This window comes from Perognathus longimembris, chromosome 18 (genome assembly GCF_023159225.1).
Source record: "Perognathus longimembris pacificus isolate PPM17 chromosome 18, ASM2315922v1, whole genome shotgun sequence".
Taxonomy (NCBI): Eukaryota; Metazoa; Chordata; class Mammalia; order Rodentia; family Heteromyidae; genus Perognathus; species Perognathus longimembris.
The window spans coordinates 32986299-33012790 of record NC_063178.1 but is presented as its reverse complement, the minus strand read 5'-3'; the positions used below and the strand labels follow the sequence as shown (position 1 = coordinate 33012790).

At 39.7% G+C, this 26492-nt stretch overlaps 2 pseudogenes; one reads left to right on the top strand and one right to left on the bottom strand.

The window, feature by feature from the left end:
* Positions 1-913: 913 nt before the first annotated feature.
* LOC125366915 lies at positions 914-15456 on the bottom strand (annotated as a pseudogene).
* Positions 15457-21885: 6429 nt separating this feature from the next.
* On the top strand, positions 21886-23309 carry LOC125366914 (annotated as a pseudogene).
* The last annotated feature ends 3183 nt before the right edge of the window (positions 23310-26492 follow it).

The following is a 26492-nucleotide window of genomic DNA, read 5'->3' as shown; positions in this document are numbered from 1 at the left end:
TCACACAGATGCCACTTATACAAACAATGGCAGTCAAATTATGTGTTCAAGCTTTCCCAAAATTTCTTAGAGAGAAACACACTGAATACTTTTCAAATCTTTTGTTTTGATTATCTCTAATTTTTTACTATGACAAGAAAGGATATGTTATTTTCATGCTCCTATTGCACATAAGCATTAATTTGTAGGTAAAGCCTTTGAAGCAGAATTAGAGGTTTTAAGGTTTCTATATTTGTTTAAAAATTTAAAATTATCTTTAAGTAGTTGAACAAAGGACTTTCAATTCAATATAATTAATGAGTATGATGCATCTTGATCATTGCATATTCTTTTTAAATTTTATTTATAGTTATTGTAAAGAGGATGTATAGAAAGTTTACAGCTCCATCATTCACATGATAAGTACATTTCATTTTGAACAGTGATATCTCTTCCCTCATTTTTTTCTCACCCAATTTTCCCACCCCATGTTATACAGCTCATTTTCAACAGTGTTTAGTGAGTATCACTGCTACATTTATTCACCCTTTGTCCTTCCATTTTTGTGCTTCCCCTAAGTACGTATTCTTAACCTGTTCTTCAAAATCATATAAACATCATAAAGCCAATTGTTTAACCATTTATGCTTTTTATTGGCATCACATCTAATAGAACAAACTTCACATATCAAATCAAATATCTAATTGCATACATTTGCTTATCTCCTGTCAGGCCTCATTTAGAAAAATAAAAAGGTTACAACTAGAAAAGCCAACAAGACATAGGAAGTAGTTTTACTTTATAAAAGGGAAAATGAATACGGCTCAGAAAAATGAGATGGGTTTTCTCCTTCCCATTCACACCATACATTGAAGATTGAGGCAATATATTATAGAAAGTGATATTATAGTGCCTTTCCTGAAAACAGTTAAAACTATACCTGGGGAGACAGGACAGGCACATACAAAGTTAAAGAACATACTAGGGAAGTAAAACACCAAGTTAATCGTGCTTTTGTGATAAGGCAGAAAGTTACTAGCTGAAGTGCATGTATAGAAGCAACTTGTGATAGGAAGCTAGGAGAGGGAGACATCCTCTTTTGAGATGAGGGAATCCTTTTCATAGTTGGATTTTTAGATGGATCTGTTTATCTCATTAAGATTTTGACAGGCTTGGAGTTGTAGACATACAGGGGTAGATGTGGAAAGGTAGGAAAATGTGAGGTGTACCGCAGAGATGGTTTGTTGGAGAAAAAAGAAAACTGCAGTTCAAGAAAGAAGGAAACATGGGCTGGGAATATGGACTAGTGGCAAGAATGATTGCCTCACATACATGAAGCCCTAGGTTCGATTCCTCAGCACCACATATACAGAAAATGGTCACAAGTGTCACTGTGGCTCAAGTGGCAGAGTGCTAGCCTTGAGCTTAAAGAAGCCAGGGACAGTGCTCAGGCCCTGAGTTCAAGGTCCAGGACTGGCAAAAAAAAAAATAAAACAAAACAAAAGAAAGAAGGAAACAGAAAAGGACAAAGAATGGTCAGATCTAACATAGAATATTGGCTGTAGAAATGACAGGCTAGTCCATGTTTTTTCATCACTGTCCCAGAAATAGAAAAGCATTTAATTAAAGACGATGAGAGTAGAGACAGGACGAAAGGCTGGATGAGCAGAAAAGTCTGGAAAAGCAAATTTTTGAGTAGTTCTGGGTATTAGGAAAGAAATACGATTAATAAATATATTTTGTGGTTGTGCAGAGATACAAAGTATGCACTGAGCCTATCTGTACCCACAGAGAATCTATGGCAGTTGATGAGAAGCCAGACACTGGCTCTCCCTAAGTGGGAGGCAAATTTTTGGCAAGTCATGTGGGAAGTAAATTGAATCATGTTTACTGCACTAAATGCCCTTTGCTTATCTCCTCTGAGGCTCTCTTTAGAAAAATAAAAAGTTACAACTGGAGAAGCCAACAAGAAATGAGAGGCAGTTGTACTCTATAACGACAAAATGAGCAAGGCAAAAATGGGTTTTATCCTTCCCATTCATATCGAAAATTGAAGACTGAAGCATGGTTGAACAATTTGAGTAGTACCACACAGCTCCGTAGTAAAAACAAAGTTGACTAGGTGTTCACATTAAGTCTTACAACCTGGGGTGACTGTTTGTATGAATCTACTTTAGAAGAGTACATAACCACTATTATGTGATTAGTAAAGTATAATTTGTGAGCAGTAGGGTACAATTTAGGTTAAAGGTGCTCACAATAATTAAGTCAGAATATCCATACTACACGTATCCATTCTAGACAAGAAAAAACAACAAACATGCTATTTGTTTTTCTTGTTCTCAATTCAGTTTCTTGTTCTCAATTATTGATTTTCTAAGGTGACCTGAAGTCTACTTGTAGTGCTACAGCAACCTCAGTAAGCAAAATAATTATTTAAATGTCTCTTATTTCAACCTCTGTTTTCTACTGTGACAAAAACAATTTTCTAGACAGTCGGGGAGTACTTATTTTTAATGGGTGAAAACGTCGTTTCAATACATGTATGTCACTTTGAGTAATCTAAATGGAAGAATCCCCAGTTTTCATTGTGTGGATTGCTCTTTTAACTACACTGTGTGAAGAGGTTTTCTACACAGCCTGAGTGCTTCAAAAACTAGTTTTTCTGTTCCTTATACTTTATCTCAAGAAAGGAATACATTGTAATTTAAGGACATTAAGGATGTCATTTCTTTCCATGACAATTCATTTAAAAATTTAGTTTACAATTTAGTGTACTTCAATGCTATTTGTACAATGGAATTTATTTGTGCAAAGATCAAAATGTCAAAGTAATTAGTTTTAAAAAACTGGAAGATTTTGTGCTTTAGATAACAAACTATACTATGAATTGAATGTGGGGACTGAATTCTGGATTCTTCATTTACTAGCTAATCTTGGTCACTTTCTTAGTTTACTTGAATGTGATTTTCATACCTATATAATAAACCTTGTTACTTTCTGGATTTCATGGTGGCTTCCAGCTTGAAAATGAGGTAGTTATATATAAAGAACTCCTTGAAAATGATTGTCATCTTGACAGTTGACTTAGTTACTGCAGATAATCACAGGGCAAGAAAAATAAATATAAAAAAAAGACTCAGCATATTAATCAATCAAAATGATAGGAAGAAGGGGAAGAAAACCATTTTAAACTATGTCAGAGCCATTAAGTGACAACATACATCCATTTCAGGGCCAGGCAAGGGGGCTCATTATGGGGAGGGGACACTGAGCCCAGAACCAGAACATTCAGTAAAGGAAACATTTACTTTAAGTTTAAAAAGTAACTAGCCTTATTCTTTAATTCAGTCTCTTTTATTGTTCCCTTGCTGCTTTTATGCCAAAGGGCACAAGGCAAAGAGCAGTGAGTCTTTCAGAGTTCCTTGGAACAGAGGCCACTACTTGTGGCAGGCACAGCTTGACACCAGGGAGGAGCAAGGAGCAACTTACCTTAAATCTGTCAACAGCAACTGATGCTTCTAAAAGGGGCTTCACTGAGAATGGTGTAACTTTCAAAGCAAAAGTCATGGAGTTAAAGACAATCACAACTGTGAAAGCCTTAAAATTGGAAAAGAAGAGAAAGTGAGCCTGAAATCACTCACCAATTTCCTTTCAGGTAGCAGAAAGACTGCAAAATTGAATAGCAAATGTAACTACATTTCAGATACATTATTTAAAGGGTAGTGTTTATAAGACCTTCAACTAAAATTGTCAGTAAATCTGAACCATAGATTGTATTGTGGTTGATTTGTATTTCCAAAAATTTAAACCCCCAAACCTCAGATCGACTAGAAGTAGCCCATATACTTAGGCGCAAGAGTTGGTTCCCTGGTCTTCATCTCAGCTTCATCACTTACACACACAAATAAATACAGTTCTTGGGACAACCTTGAAATGCAGTAAACAAGAGGACCAGAATACCTTCTTAGATGGTATTTTTAAAACTTCTCTTTCCTGAGGGTTCTCTAACCTGTGCTGCTGTCATATCATAGCCCAAAGTCAGGTGAATGGTGAATGTCACTACACTGGTGATCACTACTACTATGGGAGCCACGCCAATAGTGATGCTCTGAAAGTACCCAACCTTTTCCAATATCTGATGCTCCTCCTCTCAGATTTCTATCAAAAGAAAGCAAGCCTCAAAGAGAGTCAAAAGAAATCTTGGGACATTGCTCCTCCACTGTCAAGTAAGACTTACTCTAGCCACAATTATGTTTTAAAATTGCCCTTTAATACCTCTGATGCAAATTCAAGGTTTATGTGTGTGGCGGGTGGGAGGGTGGTGTCAATTGAGGGGTGAGGGGGCGGGTATTGAGGCTTAGACTCAGGACCTGATTCTTTTTTCTCTTAAGTATTTGCTAATTCAACTCTTGTTGAGGAAGTGTGTGAGGGAAGGAGGAAACAACGTAAAGAGCTGAATTATTCGAACGAGTTATTTTGGAAAAATGAATGATTTCCTAGGTCTTAAAGTTCCACATCTGTAAGATGGAGTGATGGGTTCAAATCTTTAAGACTTCTTTTGAACATAAAGTTTTTATGATGCTAGAACTGTAGACCTAAGAAGTCTGAGTATCTAATGTGCTCAGGAAGCAAAGTATGGGAATGAACAAACCCAAAGAATCCAGAAACACACACACACCTTTATTTATTTATTTATTTTGGTAGGCCTTGAGGCATGAACTCAGGGCCTGGGCACTGTCCCTGAGCTCTTCAGCCCAAGACTAGTACTCTACCACTTGAGCCACAGTACCACATCCAGTTTTCTGGTGGTTAACTGGAGATAAGAGTCTCATAGGCTTTCCTGCCTGGGCTGGCTTTGAATCATGACCCTCAGATCTCAGCCTCCTGAGCAGCTAAAATAACAGGCATGAGTGACTGGTATTTTTTTTTTTTTTTTTTGCCAGTCCTGGGCTTAAACTCAGGTCCTGAGCACTGTCCCTGGTTTCTTTTGGCTCAATGCTAGCACTCTACCATTTGAGTTACAGTGCCACTTCTGGCTGTTTTCTATATATGTGGTGCTGAGGAGTTGAAACTAGGGCTTCATGTATATGAGGCAAGCAGTCTTGCCACTAGGCCATATTCCCAGCCCCACAAGATATTTTTTAAACTCATTTTGAACGTTCTGTGAAAATGCTTTGACCCAGGCATACATTTTAATAAATTTAATATAGGTGAGAACTTCATTCATCTTCTGGACATGGTTATCTGTGGCAGTCACACATTTTCTCCTGAAGTCGTGACACAAATATCTGAAAGGAAAAGCCAGATCAGAGTTCATTCAAAATGGACTGCCTGACCTGCTGGAAATCACTCTGAATAAAATGAGCATATAATTCTGTTTTCTGGGACATGCTGGCTCTTATGTAGTTGTATTCTTTTTTCTCTAATAAAAGGAACTTCATTATAATTAAGAATTATTTAATTCTTGTCTCTGGTAAGGCAGTGTTGACAAAGTACTCTTTATTCTCACTATGATTGCAGATTTTGAGGGCTACCAAAGCAGGGGCAGGAGGACTGAAAATACCAACTGGAGGTGAAGTAACTCAGACACTACTATGTTATCCAGGGCAACATTTACCTGCTGGATTTCTCCTTCACTCAGACTCCTCGTTTGTAGGAGCCACTGCCACTTGCTTTTTGCAAGTGATAACTTCTTCCTCACAAGTGAGTTTCTACCCACATGGGACTAGTTCTAGACTTCCGCAATCCAAGGAGCTTCTTGGGGAAGTTTCCAATCAGAGGATGAAGTCTACTATAATTCCCTTGAAGGTATTAGTTTCCCAAGGAGGAATTGCTGTCCTAATACAGCTAGAAGGCTTACTCACCATTGCTGCATAAAAGAGGACGAAAACAGCCGAGCCTAGTAAGCTTGCTGGTCCCAGAATGATCACATAATAAACCATGCCCAAGATGGCAACAACAGGTCCTCCAGCCAACAAACTGCCAATAGCAGCTGCCTCAAACATCCTCTGCCCATCGTTGGAGCAAATATTTATGAGCTAAAGATACAAAGAGCAGTGAGGAGAACTTTGAGGACACAGGCTACTGCCACTTGTCTCAGGAGGATCTCAGTAAAAAGTGACCCCAGGGGAAAGGAGTCCTCATTAAGAGGGCTTTGTGTAGGGCATACTCACCACACCCAGGGACTTGTCTTTAATGTTCTTTGGCTTAAGGATCTTCTTGAATGCCATGGTGAGGATAGCCCCCTGTAGGGGGACACCAGTTCAGTAATTCAATGCCCAAGTCAGTGCAAGTAACCAAGAGCATACAACTTCTGTCAGAAGGAGGCCTAGTACCAACAGCAATCTGTACTGCAGATTAGACTCTGTTGCCGGGGTATACTCCAAGAGGTGTTTCACCACAAAGGCCTATAGGGAGAAATATATGTAGCTGCCAACATCCCCACAGCAACAACACCCAGTGTCACAGTGCTATGTTAGGATAGAAAGAGTAGTCTGCTTCACACCACAGACATCAGGGTTCAAGCAATGAAAAAAATCTTTCTTGGAAAACCAAATGTTACAGACACCCTGCCCACTATCACTGACCCAGGATATTGCACAGGCCAGATTAGAAACTTTTTCCTTAAGGACACCATCATAACCATTACTCTTTCTAATGTAACATAGACCTGTCTATGAGCTGAAGTTCATTCTAAATACATGTTCATTCAAAAGTGTATATTTGACCTAATTCCAGTATCTCCACACATGGATAGATTTCTTTAAATGAAATTAAGACCCTTCTTTGTATCCTTTCAAATGTGCTTATTTGATAAAAAGGAACAGTGTACCTACAGTAAGTAGTACTGTAATAGTAAATACCAAATGCTTTGATATGTAAAATATCCTGCCACTTGATCTCTACTCCTGAAGTTGTAAACCGATGTCTTACGATCCTGTTTCTGAAATGGTATAAAAACCTTGGCCCTCCTAAAATAAAATACCCTTTTAGTTCATTCGCCTGGCATCCCCCATGTCCTGACTTTCAGCTTCAGTTACCCAGGTCCAACTACCCAGTTACCCAGGTCCAATCAAATGTGCTTATTTGATAAAAAGGAATAGTGTATGTACAGTTGTACTGGGGAAGAGTGAGAAGTGCCTTTGCAAAACATTCCTGAAAATAAACATCAGCAGTTTAATAGTACAGAAGTAGTAATCAAAGCAGACCAAAACAACTCTAGAGACCCTCCCTTGGGCCCTCCCTACACCCACTCCCTCCCAAGAACAAAAACATGTTACCTCAGGTAGCATATGTCTAACTCCACCTGAAGGGAGGGAACGGCCAGCACCCAAGAACCACCATGGACCACCTCCAGCTCTGAGGTCCTGCAATGCTGGGGCACACACTCACACAGGCACATTCAGCAACAGTATTAAATACCAAGAGGTGGAGATAATGTGTTTTTATTGAAAATGAAAGAAAAAATATATAAAGGTACCATCTTCAAAGACCATCTCACAAACACTGTACAAAGGCAGAAGCATTGTAGTAACATACAGTGGAAATATACAGAGTTCAGTTACAGAGGGCTAGCACCTAACAGGTCATCTGGTCTCCAGCTGTTGTCATAACTACCCACATTGGAAATACAAAACAGAAGCAATAGGTTTCCAGAGTCCGAGGCAGTCCATCAGGATGATGACACTCACCTGTTAGAGGTCCTGAAGCTGCAGTGATTCTCCACCGGAGTAAAATCTCTAGGAATAAAGACCTTGCTGCTAAGGAAAGAGAATTTAAAAGAAAATCCTAAAAAGTCCCTAAAGAGGCACTCTGTTTATAATTGCTGGTGCTGTTGGTACACAATGCTACGTGGAAGCTATGTTTGTTCATGATGAAATATAAAATTCTAGGGCTTGAAGAAAAAGGGCTGGCATCCTTTGGACTCTTCAAGTCCGTGTAGCTAAAACTAAGGTTGAGGTTGGCAAAAATGAAGCAAAACATACCACAGCAAAAGAAAGCCAAACCAATCCCCTAACCTAAGGAAGAAAAAGAGTAAACTCAAAGCCCACCCACCCACCCACCCATCTACCCTGTTTTCTTACAGCAAAGGTTAACACGGCTATAAGCCAGCACTGAACCACAGACAGAAACAGAGGCACAATTGTCTTCAATATCTAATGCTGATCTTCAGAAGCCAGACTCTGAGCTAATTTGTATTTTTCTGTTTTCCCAAAAGTAGCTTAATATCACATGTTTCCTAGGCCCTAGGAGATTTTCATTAATGAGACTTATGTCATGCTCTATAACTCAATCTATAGAGGAGTTCTGATTCTAAGAACTACTATATTCTATCTCTGCCCTCCCTCCAATTTTTATTTTTAGGTTTAAATACAATGATTGGTTCCCCACTGCACACAAGCATGGGTTGCTGGTTTACTACCAAGAAGATTGGCTTCTTTTCCAGTATGCATCCAAAATATGGACCTGAGTCACAGAGCCCTTCCTCCTCCAGTGAAGCACTCAGGAGATGGCACCAGATGAAGCCCTTTCTCACACACCAAGGCACTGTGGGCCAGTCTCCAGGAAAGGCTTGCAAGGACAGCAGGCTGTTGTTTGGGCTCTTTCCTTCCCATCCTTTTACAGTGCCCCTTTCAGAACTGAGTAAGAGCACTAGCCTCTCCCAGAGGGTAGAAGCAGGGAAGGCAAAAGACAGAGCCAATATTAACACTATGTAAAACTTTAAAGGGAGGGAAAGAGGAAACAGTAGATTAAAGAACTTCCAACTCAGGGTTTTAACAAAAGTAATGACAATGGATATGACTTTGTATGGGAGAAGAAAAAACAGGTTTTTATTGAAATATCCAAGCAGAATTCAGTTTAAAAAAAGTTACACATTTATCACTTAAGTCTAAACAAACTGGGAGAAAACTTGAGGTTATCAGCATAGCTGTCTGGCTATGGAAAGCGATTCCCAGTGAATAAACATTACCATACCTGAACTCTTGGTGAGAGATCCTGCCCGGCTTGACTCTCTCATTCTGAGCACAAAATACAGCCATCCTGAAAATTCTAAAGAACAGCCTCTGTCACTGGTTCTACTACAGAGGCTCCCACCAGTCCAGATCCTGACAGCACCAAGCAACCTGCAGATGGAGAGAAGGATGGAGGGTGAGAACTTACCTACTCAAATGTTTTTCACTGTCTTTCCCCCCAAGGCCCTGGGGCAGTTCACATTCACCAAAAGACAGTGCTGCTGCAGGCAGCTTTCTCTTGTGGATGGATCTAAGGCAGATGCCAACTGTCCAGAGACATCTAGGAAAGGCCTGGGTTTTTCAGAACTATCTGAGTCTAAAAGGACCCCAAAATATCTCTGTTAGTTTAGTAAGTTTTGACTCTTCATCTCTAACTGGACAGATTCTGGTACTCTGTTCACTGTGATTATGTAAACTGTACGTGGGTCACTAACTCCCTGGCATAGCCCAACCCGATCATTCTGATACAGGAATACCCAGCATCAGATGGCCAGCCAATTTAAACACACACACACACACACACACACACACACACACACACACACACACACACACACACAGGCTTGGTTGTGCTTTATTTGGTCTGTTCGGCTAACAGGTCACAATGACACCTATGAGGAAACAAGAAATAACTTGGAAAGCTTGTAATCTGTGTAATCTGGGGAAGGTGTTCTTATGTAAGACTAGGCCAAGCCAGTTTGAAATCATGCCAGCTTAGAAAATCTGCAAAAATTTAAAATGAATGTTCCTGAAAGGATCCAAGTCTGCTCACAGGAAATTTGCTCACTGTTGGTACTAATCTCAAACTGGCCTAATTCTTTTATTTCCAGTCAAAAAGAAAAGAGGTCTCAGAAAGACAGCTGCAGCAATAATTTTTAAATTATTATTATAATATATGTGTCCATTGCTTTTCCAGTTGTTTCATGATTGAACCGCTGAGGCTCAAGGGAGTGACCTTAAAAGCCACCAAGCTGAACATGCATAAGTAACATTTTTTTCAAGGAAAGAAATTAACAATCCCCAAAACCTATGGAATTTTTTTTGAGGAGAGTGGAATCAAGAAAGCCTGTCTTCATGCCATGCTATCCAAATGAAAGAATTTGATTACCGATCAGAGCAGCTACCAGCTCTGTAGTGAAACTAGGACAAAAGCTCTTCTTGGAAAAGATGGCTCTAAGAAAATGTTTGACATTTTGATCAGTAATAACATAAAATAATATCTCAGCTACAGGCTCTCATTTACATAAAACTTACACAAAAGTGTGTTAGTTGGTCAATTAATATAAAACCCCAGAAATACCAGAAAAATAGTGTTCTCAGCCTCAGCAAAAGAGGTCAAAACTTTTTAAAAGGCATCAAACTTTGGGGAGGGGAGGAACCAGAAGAGAAGGAAAAGAAAAATCAAAACTATAAATTAGTTCTACCTAGCCACCATGCATCTTAAACATATACTTACTCAAACCATGAGCCTCCAGCTTACCCACACACGGAAAATGCACAGCATAATCAGTAATACTGCTCCGATGCCTCAAGGCAAATATGTAGAGAATAGATTTAATAAAAAATCTCAATGTAAGGCAACACAGAAGGTGTAAGAAACAGATGCCCAGATCAACTCAAAATGCATCAAGGACCTCAACATCAGACCTGAATCTTTGAAACTACTGAAGGACAGAGTAGGAAAGATGCTAGAACATATAGGCACAAGAAGGAACTTCCTGAATATAGTCCCAGGGGCACAACAGATAGGGGAGAGACTCGACAAATGGGACTACCACAAAGCAAAAGGTTTCTGCACAGATAAAGACACAGCCACCAAACTAGAAAGACAGCCAAACATATGGGAAAGGATCTTCACCAGCCCAGCAACACACAAAGGCCTAATATCCATCATCTACAGAGAACTCAAAAAACTAACCCCCTCCAAGCCCAGTAAACCAATTATTAAATGGGCAGAGAGCTAAAAAGAGACTTCTCAGGAGAAGAGATAAAAATGGCAAAGAAACATATGAGGAAATGTTCAACATCCCTGGCAGTAAAGGAAATACAAATCAAAACAACCCTGAGATACCACCTCACTCGTTAGAATGGCCTATACTCTGAACTCAGCCAACAGCAAATGCTTGAGGGGAAGTGGGGAAATAAGAACCCTTCTCCACTGTGGGTGGGAGTGAAAATTAGTACAACCACTGTGGAGAACAGTATGGAGGTTTCTCAAAACTCAACATAGACCTAACCTATGACCCAGCCATACCACTCCTAGGCATCTATCCTGAACAACAGGTCTCAGGATATCAAAAAGACATCTCATGTTTATTACTGCACAATGCACAATATTCAAAATATGGAAACAACCCAGATGCCCCTCTACAGATGAATTGATCCAAAAATGTGGTACCTATACACAATTAGAAATGATAAAATATTGGTATTCACAGGGAAATGATCAGAACTTGAACAAATAATGTTGAGCAAGACAAGCCTAGAACACAGAGAACAAAGGGGCATGGTCTCCTTGATATATGACTGTTAAGGTGGTTGGTGGGTGGGGGGAACAGTAGAGACCAGGTCTGCGAAACAAAAAAATCTTGTAAAATGGTACTTCCACAGGTTTGGGTCAGCGACCTTACATTATGTATCTAAAACCAAACAACTACTAAACATAAACAGGTGTAAAATAGACCTCTCAGTGGATCACAATAGCTCAACAGCTATATATGTATGATCATATAAGACAAGGATAAGCAAACTCTATTATTGATGCTATATTTAAAGTTCTAGGTGAATTTCCTTTGTCGTACACCATGTGGCTACTGTATATGATTTTGGTACACTGGGTATTGTATATATGCCTACCTGATCTAGGAAAGAGAAAGAAAAATGAGGGTGTAAGATATCACAAGAAATGTACTCACTGCCCTATTATGTAATTGTACCCCTTTTACACAACACCTTGACAACAAAATTTAATTAATTAAAAAAAAACAGGTGCCAAGAAAACTGTCAAAGACTCCCTTACGTACTCTGCTTCTATTAGACTAGGAAAATACCAAGATTAACACTCTAACACTTGCCATTGCTTACCCTATACACCAAAGCTTGAAATGGACTCCAAGTCAAACTCTGAAAACCCTGACAATCCTCTAGCTCCTTGAGGGTTCATTTGCCATAGGACTGTTAATTATGATACTCTGCTTCCAGGCATTTGGTACGTTACCATGCTGGCTCACAGTGCATACAAAGTAAGACTATGTTCACAATACTGCCATGACACATCTGCCCAGGTCCAGATTGTTATTTCACATCAACATACAACCAAGAAGCACAGTCCTGTGCAGAACCAGGATCAGTTCAGTTTCACTCCTACCCTAGGAATGCAAATTAGCTCTTTCTTCTCTCCCAGTACAGCCCATCATCATTTCAGTGGTTGAGAAGCCACCATTACTCCCAAAGCCACTGACTCATTCCAACAGAGATGAGGTATCTCTAAAGCTGCTAACTACCCCAAATTGAGCATAACCCCAGTAACTGAACAAGAGAGTTAAGAGCTGAACAGGCCCGGGCTCCTGGAGACCATCAGAAAGGATGGTTAGAACTTACTGGTCCACTGACGCTACATGATCATCAGGCACATGAAGGACAGGATGAGCCTGATGTGGCAGAAGATCCACACAAACCTTCTCAGGGAGGCAGCATCTGGCCCAACTTCATTCAGCTCTTCTTGCTGCAGTCTCTCTAGTTTTAACAAAGCACATGTCTTCCTGTTACACATCTCCTCAGAGAAAAAGACACACCCTAGCTTCCTTTCCATAGTTTCTTGTCTGCAGGCTCTGTCATAGCACATACAAGTCTCTCCTTTAAAATTATACACATAGTATTTACCTTCTAGAGAAAAAGTCCCTTCCTGTGTATGTGCCTATTTATTCCAGATAGGGAGCATTCCAAGGTACAGAGAAAATGATGAGAACAAGAGCCCTTCCTTCACCCCCAAAAGGCCTACCCCTGAATAAAGTCTAGGGATAACTTCCTTTGTCAGGGTTCCCACCCTTTCTGAAGGATCCTGTGGTAAAAAGCAAAGTAGCAAACTAGATTTTAATCATACAATCAGCTACCACAAAAATGTATACTGTCACAAGGCAGCCACAAAATCGAAAGCCCATGCTTAAAATAGTATTATAGTGAAATAGGAAATAAAGCAGAAGAGCAAAGGGGAAGCCACCCCTAGGAGACCGCCCCACCCAGGACAGCTGCAGAATTCACACCCTCCTGTCTTAGGCCTAGAATCCAGTATGTGGAAACCAGGATGGACCAGAGACGCCTACCTTCTGCAGTTCACATCAGAAGACTCAAACTTGGACAAAGGACACATATCTTCCATTAAGAGCTCCCCGTTCTTGTGGGCCACCCGGGACAGAGGAGAAAGCCATGAAAATGTTATACAGGAAAAGAGGCCAGCTTTGTCCACTGGGTGTTGGTTTCTGTAAAGAGAAACTGAGTCACAAAGCTTCAACATACACCAAGAAGACAATATTTAAAATACACTTCAGTAAACAGTTCTGTTGATTAAAAGTACATCTCCCCAACTGCCTCATCTCAGTCCAAATTTTCAAAAATGCTTTTGGTGCTTTGCCGATGACTCATGAACCTTCAGAGCTTCTTACTTGGAAGTGGTCCGGATGGGCTTCAAAGCACTTAAGCCATGATGGTACTTCCCCTTGGGATGTTCATCATCCAGAATTCGGAGCTGAGAATGTGTAGATACATCCAGGGAAAGGCCCTCATCTCGGGCTGCTGTTTCCAAGGCATCCTAGTAATTCAGCTGCTCCACAGAAAGGGAAAGAGACATGAGCACTTAACAAATATTACATACACAGAAGAGGCAAGTCCAAGTGACAACGGCTCAACCACATATTACCTTACCCAAACTGAGAAATCCCAACAGTCAGGAGACCATTAGGTTCACTCTGGGTATTGTATAATCTAATGTTTGTTTGTTTGCTTTTGCCAGTCCTGTGGCTTGAACTCTGGGCAAGGGTGCAGTTGCTGAGCTCCTTTTGCTCAAGGCAAGAACTTGAGCCATAGCACACTTCTGGCTTTTTGGTGGTTAACTGGAAACCAGGCTGGCTTTGAAACACAATCTTCACATCTCAGCCTGTTTAATAGCTAGAATTACAGGCCTGAGCCACTGGTGCTCAGCCAAGTCTCTATTTTTATAGACTATTGTCTTTCCAAAACAACTGTAAGGGTAGAAAGTATGCACATGGTCCCCAGCTTGCAGCAATTATGCAACTTCAGAAACACCTGGGTGGACCTGAGAGTACACTGCTCTGTGTTCACACTCATTCCTTCCATTACAAACAAGGTAGGTTTTAAGAAGAAACAGCAGTGACCCAATGCTAGGAAAATAATTCCCTCTTATATAAATTCTCATGTATAAGTGGACATAATTTAATTGCTAGGGAGTACGGTACAAAATAGTGAAGTAGAGAGACTGCTGAAACCAGAATTCAACATAGCTTCTTCTTACCTTTAATCTGCTCATAATCACAGAAAAAAGAAAAAACAAAATATTGGATCCATAAAGAAAGATATATAAAAAAAGTACAATACACTTACTAGGTCTTAGTTGATACTGGGACTCAACAGAGTAGGTACTAAAACATTACAGGACCATTGTGATCTGCATACCCCCAGCTCAGAAGACACTTCTTCAAGTGTGTAATACATAGCTGCCAAGATGTGCTACATGCTGATAGAAAGCAAACACATTTCTAGACTGACACTTTGGAACTTAATTAGGACTCTGAATAGAAGGTCACAAGGAATTTTCTACATGTCTAAAAGTTATCTAATATACTTTTTTGGTCCAAGATCAGGACTCAAACTCAGTACCTAACTAACACTTTTGCTCACTGGCTAGCTCTACCAATTTCTAAATAATATAACTTAAAAAAGACATGACATGGAAATTAGAAAATGTTTAGCTAAATTGTATGAAAATATAAGACATCAAAATTTATGGGATGTAACTTCAGGGGATACAAAGTAAAATTTTGATTGCTTGAAGATCAGTGCTTTAAGCTAGGGATTGACATTTTCTGTAAAGGATCAGATAATAAATATTTTTAAACTTTTGTGGACCAAGAGACCAAAAAATCAAGGATTTTATACAGGCATTTTGATGATAAAGTAAAATAGATCATTAAAAAACATTAAAAAAATTCAGGTTACAGAAATAGTTGTTTTTTTGTAATACAGGTCTACTAATGAGGAAATATTTCACTTCATTAGGGTTTAACATATTTTCCCCTTTCACCGAAATCTTGCAAATCTTCATGCACCAATGTTGATTTGAATAAAATTCTGCAACTTCATATTTGAGAATACCTTCACGAAGAAAGGTAATGCTCAAATATTTAAGTTGATCTAGGAGCCTGTGGTCTGAACTGGCCACACTCATCTTTCAGAAGGAGCCTGTGGTCTGAACTGGCCACACTCATCTCTCAGAAGGCATGATGGGATTCTACTGCTTCCTCTCCTGCTTTATTGGTGTTCTCTCTCTCTCTCTCTCTCTCTCTCTCTCTCTCTCTCTCTCTCTCTCTCTCTCTCTCTCTTTCTCTCTCTCTTTCCTTCTCCCTTTCTTCATTCAGCACTAGGGATTGAACTAGACCTTTGCATTTAGTATACAATCACTTTACCACTAGGCTACTAATCTAGCCCAGTGGATTGTAAAATGTAGAAAATTTCTCTGTACATCAATGAGATTCAAAAGGCACTGTTAGAGCCATTATCTGAATTAGAAAATACATCCATTACAAATGTATATTGGAAGAGTTTTAACTTTTGACAGCACAGAAGTTTAGAAAGTAGTTTAATATTTTTTATGATTTAAACATTAGTTGTAATAAAATTACTTTCCCATAGTATCATTTTATATCCTACTAGCAATGTATGTAGTTTTTCTACATCCTTGCCAACACTTGGTGGTGACATCGGTTTTCTTTTAATTTCTTTTTAACAGAACTGGTGTATTTGTGCTGCTCTAATGGAATACTATTTGACATCTGTGGTTCCTTTCTCCCACACACTCTTTTTGGTAAGTCTTCTTCTTCTTCTTCTTCTTCTTTTTTTTTTTTTTTTGCTTTAGTTATTTTATGGTTAAAATCTCACGTTTCTTCCCTGCGCTGGATTCAGGATCAGACCATACCTTCCTACCTAAGGCCTCTCACATAGTTGGGATGACAGGCATGTTCCACCAAGCCCCAATCAGCTTGTTGGTTGAAATGAGTCTCCACAATTTTTTCTTTAGGTTGGCCTCAACTCTAACCTCTCTACCTTCCAAGTAGGTAGGATGTAAGAGTGAGCCACCACATGCAACTTTTGAGTCTTTTATCTATTTCCTAACAGGATTTTCAGCATTGAATTCACATAGTCCTTTATGTCTACTGGATTCAAGTCATTTATCAGCTAAGAGATTTGCAAATATTTTCTCCCAAGTCTTTTTTTTTTTTTCAAATTTTTATTATCAAACTGATGTACAGAGAGGTTACAGTTTCATACGTTAGGCATTGGATACATTACTTGTACTGTTTGTTACCTCATCCCTCATACCCCCCCTTCTTCCCCTTTCCCTTTCCCCCATGAGGTCTTCAGTTCACCTAGACCAAACAGTTTTGCAAGTATTGCTTTTGTAGTTGTTTTTCTTTTTTTTTGACCCAAGTTTTTGCTCTCTTAATAGAGCCACTGATAGAGTAAAAGTTTATAGTGATTTATTTTATTTTTACTCTGTGTGTGTGTGTGTGTGTGTGTGTGTGTGTGTGTGTATTTTACTGGGTTTTGAATTTTCTTGAGCTTGCTAGATAAATGGTCTATCACTTGACCAGAAACCCACCCCTTTTTCTTTAATAGATTTTTTTTAGACAGGGTTTTTCTCCCAGCACCAGCCTCAAACTTATGATTCTCTTATTTATGCCTCATACACAGTTGGGATTACAGGTCTGTGCTACTACACCCAGTCTACTATTTGAAACAAGGCTTACTGATTTTTCCCTGAGCTGACCTTGAACCATGATCAATCCATCTTTCCTTCCTACATAGCTGGGATTGTCAACATGCCTTAAAAAAGGTTGTAATTCTGATAAAGTCTAATTTATTTATTTTGTTCCTTTTATGGATTATGTGATAAGCATCCTGTCTAAGAATGCTTTTCTACCCCTAAGTCAAGAAGGTTTTCCTTATATGTTTTCTTCCAAAAGTTTTGTAGTTTGACATTTTACATTTACTTCTATCATAAATTTTTAGACAATTTTTCTGTAACCCAGAAAAATTAGGAGTGGAGTTTAGGTAAAAGTTTGGTTTCATTGCTTATGCTTATCTGATTGTCCTAACCTAATTTATTAATAAGACATTGGCATGGAGGCACAATTCCAGTGGAAGAGGGTTTGCCTCATAAGCTCAAGGCTTTGAGTTCAAACTGCAGTACTGCGAAAAATAATAATAATAAAATGCCTCATTTTTCCATCAAATTGCTTTTGTGTATATGTGAAAAAGTTGGCCAAACCTGTGTGAGTCTGTGTCTAGAGTCTACTCCATTGATCTATCTCTCCATGAGTATACTGGCACTGCTGACTTGGTTCTCAAGCTATAAATTAAATCTCAAAATCAGGTAGTATAGGGCTGGGGATATGGCCTAGTGGCAAGAGTGCTTGCCTCATATACATGAGGCCCTGGGTTCGATTCCCCAGCACCACATATACAGAAAATGGCCAGAAGTGGCGCTGTGGCTCAAGTGGCAGAGTGCTAGCCTTGAGCAAGAAGCAGCCAGGGACAGTGCTCAGGCCCTGAGTCCAAGCCTCAGGACTGGCAAAAAAAAAAAAAAAAAAATCGGGTAGTATGATACTTGGAATTTTATTCTTTTTCAAAAGTGATTTAGTTGTACTAGTTTTTTGCCTTTCCAAGTGAACAAAGCTCAAAAGTTAGAGAGTTTTTTTTATCAACATTCTGTGGCATTAGGGCATCAGAAAAGGAAAACCTGGTATGCTACCCATTAATTAGTATGCTTACATAAAAGTGACGTATTAGTAATGGGAAGAGTCTTTACAAGTTTCATTCTCAAAACAATGTACAGAGCACCTTCTATATGCAGGACTGTTCCCAACAGTGGGAATAAGAACAAGACATGGCTAGCACACTAATTTCTTTGTGTGTGTGTGTGTGTGTGTGTGTGTGTGTTTGTATGCGTGCCCAAGTGAAAGTGCGTGCATGCAACAGGATGTGCTACTCCGAGGCACTCTCCTCAGCTTTTCTCTCTTTTTTCCCTCAAATCTGTGCTCTACCACAACTCCACTTTCTGGCTTTTTGGTGGCTAACTGAAAATAAAGAGTTTCACAGACTTTCTTGCCTGGACAGGCTTCAAACTGTGATCCTCTGTTCTCAGCCTTCTGAGTAGCTAAGATTATAGGCATGAGCCACTGGTGCCTGGCCACTAATTTCATTTTTTTTTTTTTTTTGGCCAGTCCTGGGCCTTGGACTCAGGGCCTGAGCACTGTCCCTGGCTTCTTCCCGCTCAAGGCTAGCACTCTGCCTCTTGAGCCACAGCGCCGCTTCTGGCCGTTTTCTGTATATGTGGTGCTGGGGAATCGAACCCAGGGCCTCGTGTATCTGAGGCAGGCACTCTTGCCACTAGGCTATATCCCCAGCCCCACTAATTTCATTTTTGTCATCTCCAAAATGCCCAGTGACAGTTTGCAAAAAGCTTACTAATGGACTTAACACAGTTGTCCCTCACTATATATATCACAGTTCACTTACTGCAACTTCATTGTATTGTGGGTTTCTTTTTAAATAGGTAAATAGTGATCTCTCACCTACCATGGGAGCTACGTTCCAAAGATCCCCACAATAGGTGAAAATCTGCAAAGTAGCAGTGTTGATAGTCATCCCTTGCTATACTGCAGTTCATTTATTGCTACTTCACAGATTTTTCACAGATTGCTACTTCACAGATTTTTTTTTTACTCCAAAAACTCATTATCTCTTTGGATTAAACTACTTAGTACTATGTCTGTAGGTAGAATTCCCCCTTAGCTGGAAACAAAAGTGAACTGTGCAGATTTTGAAACATAGGGACTGAATGCTCATTCTGCCATCAGCCTTCAGCTACTGAAGCTTCCGTTCATTCACAACCTCCTTGGTGCACATACCTGGCACACATTATTGAAAGGAATTAAAGGGATAATGAAAAATACAGTGAAAACACTTCATACATACTAACAACAACTCCCTGGGATGCACTGATAAACTGTACAGCCCATCTCAACTACTTCCTCTTTCATCTAACTGGCCCATCTCTAGGGTCACCTCATTCCCCTACTCATAGGGTCTTCTCATCCCTTTATCTCTGCAACAGGATACTTCCAGCAAGAACACTTGGAGGGCAAGCTGTCCTACTCATCTGCATCTCTGACTCCTTGCACAGTACAGAGTCAATGGAAATATTTTTATGTTGCTCTGCACACTGTGTATGTGTAGTTAGCATTTTAATACTGAATCACTAACCACGAGATCTTAACCATTCACTTCTGTTAAGAAACTCTAGTTTTTTTTTTCTTATTGAGTATAATAAATAATTAGATCATTTTTCTCTTTCTGGATTACATGGATACACTCCTCCACTAGTAAGAGAATTGTTGTAGAGCTGACTCCATCGTGATTAGGGAAACATGGTAAGAAATGTTGGGGGGAATAGAGCTGACTCTACCTTGATTATCAGCTCAACCTGACCCCAAAATTCTTCTTCTGTCAATGGCTTGCTTGTTATTTGCTCTACCCCCTGCGTCAACCTCCAACATATATGCCATGTGAGTTTCACCTGTTGTTTGCTGTAACCCTGCATCAAGCCCCCACATCTGTGCTATGCTTTTCCCTTTAGAGGATTGCTGGGGGTCACGGTGGCAGCTCCCAAGTCTGTGCTGCATCTATTGCTGGTCAGTTCACTTTATGCTTCCCCAATAAATCCATCTTTTTGCTTGAGACTGTCTCTGAACAGTGGACTCTTGGAGGGATGGGGAATCCCCTCCTTCGAACTCTGCAATATTCCTTAGCCCCCTAACAAGAATAAGATTAAGACTATGGTTCCTAGAGCATGAGCAGGGGCAGGGGTGTAACTTCGAGCACTTGCCTAACATGTGTGAGTCAATTGGGTTCAAACACCAATACTACAAAAGAGGAATGGAAAAAAAAAAAACTACTAGAGACTTACCAAGTTTTCCCCAATAGCTTTATTATAAAATATTAGAATATGTATTCTAGTATTATTGCAAAAAAGAACTGCTATTAGGCTTTGATATTTCAGTTCTATTTTGTTGACCTGAGGCTGCCTCTATCCAACTTTCCCTGGGACACTGGCCTGAAAGAGAGGAAGCAAGGGCAATTTCATAGCCAAAGGTCATGACTAGCATGTATCGAATAGCAAACTGTTTACTTGAACATGAGAAGAGAATTTGTGCCAATTCCTTTAAAAAAAAAACCCAAAACAAACCGCTGGGTACTGATGGCTCATGCCTGTAATCCTAGCTACTCAGGTGGCTGAGATCTGAGTATCGTAGTTCAAAGCCAGCCTTGCCAGGAAAGTCTGTGAGACTCTTATCTCCAATTAACTATCAGAAAACCTGAAGTGGCACTGTGGCTCAAGTAAAAGAGCACTAGCCTTGAGCTAAAGAGATCAGGGACTGCACTTAGGCCCAAAGTTCAAGGCCCATGACGGAGGGGAAGAAAACAAAAAAGAATCATTATGTACCCTAGGCTGTCCTTGAACTCGATCTTTCTGTCTCAGCTTCCTGAGGGCTAGGTTCGACCATCACACCTGGTTTGGCAGCTATTACTTCAAAACAAACCAACATAGCAGTTACTGTATCCCACACTGTCTTAACTGCTTTGTAGATATTAACCTGGTGATCCTTGTACCAACCCTGTATGTTATGCCTCTTTTACAGCTGGAAGAAATGGAGTCAAATAGGTATTAGATGGAAGTACATATTTGAATCCATGCTTAAGTTGCTCTAAATCACTATGCATATGCTTTTCAAAAAAGAAGGAAAGCTGGGCACTGGTGGCTCACGCCTGTTGTCCTTGCTGCTCTGGAGGCTGAGATCTGAGGATTGCAGTTCAAAGCCAGCACAGGCAGGAAAGTCCATGAAACTTCTATCTCTAATTGATCACCAAAAAACCAAAAGTGGCACTGTGCCTCAAGTGGTAGAGTGCTAGCTTTGAGCTGAAGAGCTCAGGGACAGCGCCCAGGCTACCCAGGCCCCACGACTAACCAAACAAAACAAAACAAATCAATTCTAATTGTCAAACATATACCTTAATAAAGCGCTCCCTTCTCTTCCCCAGAGGAAGTACTGGATTAAAATAAATTTTATCTGATTTTCCTAACTAGCCTCATTATAAGCAAATGGAAATTTCCAAAGTCAGTCACAGTTCTGCACTTAAAACAATAGAATGTAAAAAGCACTTTACTTAATTGCAAAAATGCACATCCCAAATTGTTTTTAAACCAAAGATGAGTAGACACTAGAGGATGTATTAAAGACTCATGTTTAAACATAACATTAAAGCATCTATCAACCTGCCAGTAACTGCACAGATGTCTTATATTTGTAACTGTGCTTCCTAACTTTAACTTCTCTTTCCTTCTAGCCTAGCTAAAAGGGCTTTTAAGACCCAGCACACCAGGTGGAAAAAAAAAGGCCTGTTTAAAGGTAAAAATACTTATATACTACCACAATCAACACTCTGCAAAGTGAGTTATAAACACTGGAAATGAACCAACTGAAAAAAATTTAATATATCCAACCTAGTTGAGGTACTACGTGAACACATACATAACATGGCAGTGTTTAAATATGTGAGTCAGTGAGAACTGTGAGAAAATCAATACCAGCTTATGAATGAACTGAGACCCACATTTCATATTGTACAAAAATCCATCTGAAACTAACCCTTAAAAAATGACATAAGTGGCGCGAGGACGTTGGTCCGTGGTTCAGCAGTCCCCAGGCGCCGGCTCCCGCACTGGCCATTTCCGCGGGCCTTTGGGCTGCGGGCCTGAGTCCCGCCCTCCGCCCCTACCCTCTCCGAGCCGCTCTGGCTGCGGACACCCTTGTGTGGCTTCGGTCTCCTGCGGTCCCCGCCGCTGCTGCTCCTGCTGCACCGGTTTGGGACGGGAAACACCTTGTTCTGCCGGCAAGCCCAACCCATGAACCCGGGGGCAGCGGCGGGGCGGGGTGCGCCCCGACGGCGGTGGAACACCGCCCGCGGTGCCTGCGGTTGTCTTCGGTGGTCGGATCTGACCCGCAGCGCGGCAACGACCAGCTGCTGCTGCCGCCGGCGGCGGGGGAGGGACCGGAGCCGCGGGGCCTCCCCGTGGACCTGGACCTGGCCGCCAAGGAGCCCGGCATCAAGTCCTCTATTTCCCCGGGGATGTGCAGAATTACCATGAAATCATGACTCGTCATCCTGAGAATTATCAGTGGGAAAATTGGAGTCTAGAAAACGTTGCCACCATTTTAGCTCATCGGTTCCCCAATAGTTATATTTGGGTGATAAAGTGCTCCCGGATGCATTTACACAAATTCAGCTGCTATGACAACTTTGTGAAAAGCAACATGTTTGGTGCTCCAGAACATAATACTGACTTTGGAGCTTTTAAGCACCTTTATATGTTGTTAGTTAATGCTTTTAACTTAAGTCAGAATGGTTTGTTGAAGAATGCGAATGTTTGGAATAAGGACTCCAAAGCATCTGACTATAGATCAAATTCTTCTAGTAATGGTTGCCAGGTAGAAAAAGAGAAGACCTGTAAAAGATTTGATGAATCAACCATGAGTGGTAGTGGTTCTACACCATCACTAAAAGGTGCATCTTTCACTCTGATTGGATTCAGTAAAGGTTGTGTTGTTTTGAATCAGTTGCTTTTTGAATTAAAAGAAGCCAAGAAAGACAAGAACATAGATGCTTTCATGTAAAGCATAAAAACAATGTATTGGTTGGATGGTGGTCATTCTGGAGGAAGCAATACTTGGGTTACATATCCAGAAGTCTTAAAAGAACTTGCACAAACTGGAATTACTGTTCACACCCATGTAACACCTTACCAATTACGTGATCCAATGAGATCTTGGATTGGAAAAGAGAATAAGAAATTTGTTCAGATACTTAGAGATTTTTGGTGTGCAGGTGACTAGCCAGATTCATTTTGCAAAGGAAGCTCCTTCCATAGAGATTCACTTCAGGGTTCATGAAGTATTTTAAGACTACAGCATATTACCGTACTTTGTTTAATGAGAGAGCATGAGCACTTTGAGTGTTACAAATTCATATAACAAAATGTGTGATATAATTTGTAGTGCATTGTCAGTTTGGGGTGGGAGAAGCGCACATTCCTAAAATAATGTAATGTGTATTCCTTTCTTGTGAATATGAGCATTGGCTAGGTTAGGATTAATTTGAGAGCTATAAGGATGCTTTATGATAATCCTATGAGAAAATATGACCCTTAAAAACGAAAAAAATAACAATATAGTCTTTAAAGGGCAAATAAACTTGTTGGAAATAGCTAACTTATTGAGTAACAATCTAAGCTAATTTTGATGGCTTAACAGTATTTAGTTACTTTGGCATTCATGGATCTATTCTTGATGTGTTACCAACTGGTTTTTTTTTTCCTAGTCAAAGTATTTTACTTACAAATGCTCAAGAACAAGTAATGATATAAAGTTGGTTTTAAAACATTACACTTAAGAACTATGGCTTCATTTTTGTCAGTTAATTGATTGTTGTTAGGCTTCTTGAATCTTCGGCATAAGCCAGTTTAAAAAAAATTAGTTGACTATAATTTTATATGGTGAATAAAAACATACTCAGAGCAATGTCTTTTAGAGGCCAACATAGGAAAAATAAATACATAATGATTTGTTAGTGCTCTATTGAAACGGAGACAATTCCACAGATCTAAAATAGTGTTTCTTCAGAAGATGATCTTTGTCTGCCAAAAGAAAATAGCTCTCTTTGGCCAAAATGCAAAGTGACATCACTATAAGAAAAGTTACAAAGGGAAAGTTTGGAGACACAAATGATTTAATGTTGGCTCAAAAGCTGAATTTGTTTAACACTGCTACATGATTTGGGTGAAGTTGCTTTCTGCCCGTTTTTTTCTTGACCTAGTTAAGTACATTTTGAGAAACCAAGATCTAATGGATTCCAACCAACCTTGAAACATAACTGTAGGAGTATAAACAGGGATTAGTTGCTTTTTTGGTTAATTAATAATTGGCTTTGCGGGCTGGGGATATAACCTAGTGGCAAGAGTGCCTGCCTCGGATACACGAGGCCCTAGGTTCGATTCCCCAGCACCACATATACAGAAAACGGCCAGAAGCGGCACTGTGGCTCAAGTGGCAGAGTGCTAGCCTTGAGCAGGAAGAAGCCAGGGACAGTGCTAAGGCCCTGAGTCCAAGGCCCAGGACTGGCCAAAAAAAAAAAATAATAATAATAATTGGCTTTGAAGGTCATGAAATAAACTAGGAAGTAATGTGCTGCCTTAGGACTGAAAAAATAAGATGTCTTAAGATCGAGGACCTAAATTTATGAAACAATACAGAAAATGCAAATGTCTTGGTTTCTTCCCAGAATTATATTTTGATGACTATAAACACATTCCAAATATTCACATTCAGAATAAAGGATCCTTGCAGACCATATGCTTAAAAATAAGTGCAGAAATCTACAAGAGTAACTAAACTTTAAAAGGCAAAGCAATTTTATATCACTCCATTTTATTTATATATGTGCTCTTTTTTTTTTTTAAACTAAAAATTCCCATTGCAGAAACCAGTCACTTTGATAATATTTTAGCTCTATGATTGGCTGGCTTTTGCTCAGTTTAATAATAGTTAAAATACATCATATAGATTTATAACAATATCCAAATAAACCCCACTAAAAATAGAACAAAAGTACCCAGAGCTGACGAGCATAAGTACCTCACTAATTACAATAACATTCATTCACTTACATTAAACTTCTTTTAACATATCAGTCAACGGTACTGAAGATCTTACCACTGATCATCTTTTAGAGGCTAGCAACTTGTGATTGTGGAAGTTGGTTAATAAAGGGGAGCCACCAAGATTTTTTTTCCTCTTATGAAAATGAGGCATCAAATATTTAATCAAGTTTCTGTTTGTAAAAATATGTCAGCCAATGTCGATGAAACATAAAGTTTGTTACTACTGAAAACGTTACCCATAGAATGATATCACTTGAGGGAACACTAAGGAATTACTCCAATCAAACAAGGCGGCTGCTTTCTCACGGCCTTGCTCTGCAGGATCTAGCTACGCTGGGAAGTTGGTTCATCCTTACAGAAAAGCTACCACATGATTCCCAAGTCCTCTGGCTCCCAGGGTTCAAAGGTGCTCAGATACTATCTGTTCTTTCCTTGTGTCTGTGGCCGGGCGCGCCTGCTGCCATTCATTCACCAGGAGCTGGTGTCCCTCTCCCAGCACCCTGTGTGCATTCTTTCCAGATGTGAAGAGCTTCCTAATTCAGCGACGTCCTAAATTAGAAGACAGAAATCAACTTTTCCCGCCTCTGCTAGGCAGAAAGCATCATCTAGGGATTTCTAGCTTCCACACAAAACATCTCCAATAGGTGTTTTTTGGCGTAAAGCAATGTCTTATTACTCCAGTTACATTGGTTTTAAAAATAACTGTTTACATTTAAAACAAATATGATCCAACAAGCAAGGAAAAAGTAATTTCATGGTCAGGGCTCCCAGTTTTCCGAATTTGCTGCCTATGAGCCACACAAAATATGTGTATACATTTTAAGTCTGTCATTTAAGTCAATGAAATGTGTTCGAGTGGGGTAGCTTATGTTTTTGGAAAGGATTCTAAGGCAATACTGAATCAGAAAGCTTGAAGATTACTCTTCAAAGAAAAATCATTGTTCATGAGATACTTATAGCTTTTTGTGCCATTCTATTTGAAGACTATAAAACTCGAAGTGTTTAAGTAATACCAAGTTCTCTTCTACAGTCTCAATAGAGTGGGTCCACTTGCGGACATCTATTCACCAGTGAGAAAAAGCCAGATGTGATTGGTCCTATGCGGGGTGGGGGGCGGGTCCTGATAAATGGCACCAGACAAAAAGGCTTTTTCAATCTTTCTCTATATTCATATTATCTCTGCATATTATCTCTGTATTTAATATGAAATCTAAATGATGAGTAAGTTAACAGCATCTGTTTCACTGAAGTCACTATTTTGACTGTCTTGAGGAAATTTATTATACTTACGCCACTAAATCTGATTAATTGTACATTATCATTTATTCTGATAACAATGTTAGAAAGGTTAAACTCCTGCACACACACATTTAGACACATTAATACTTTGTTCCAAGAAATACTTGTAATATTCAAAAAGAATTTCT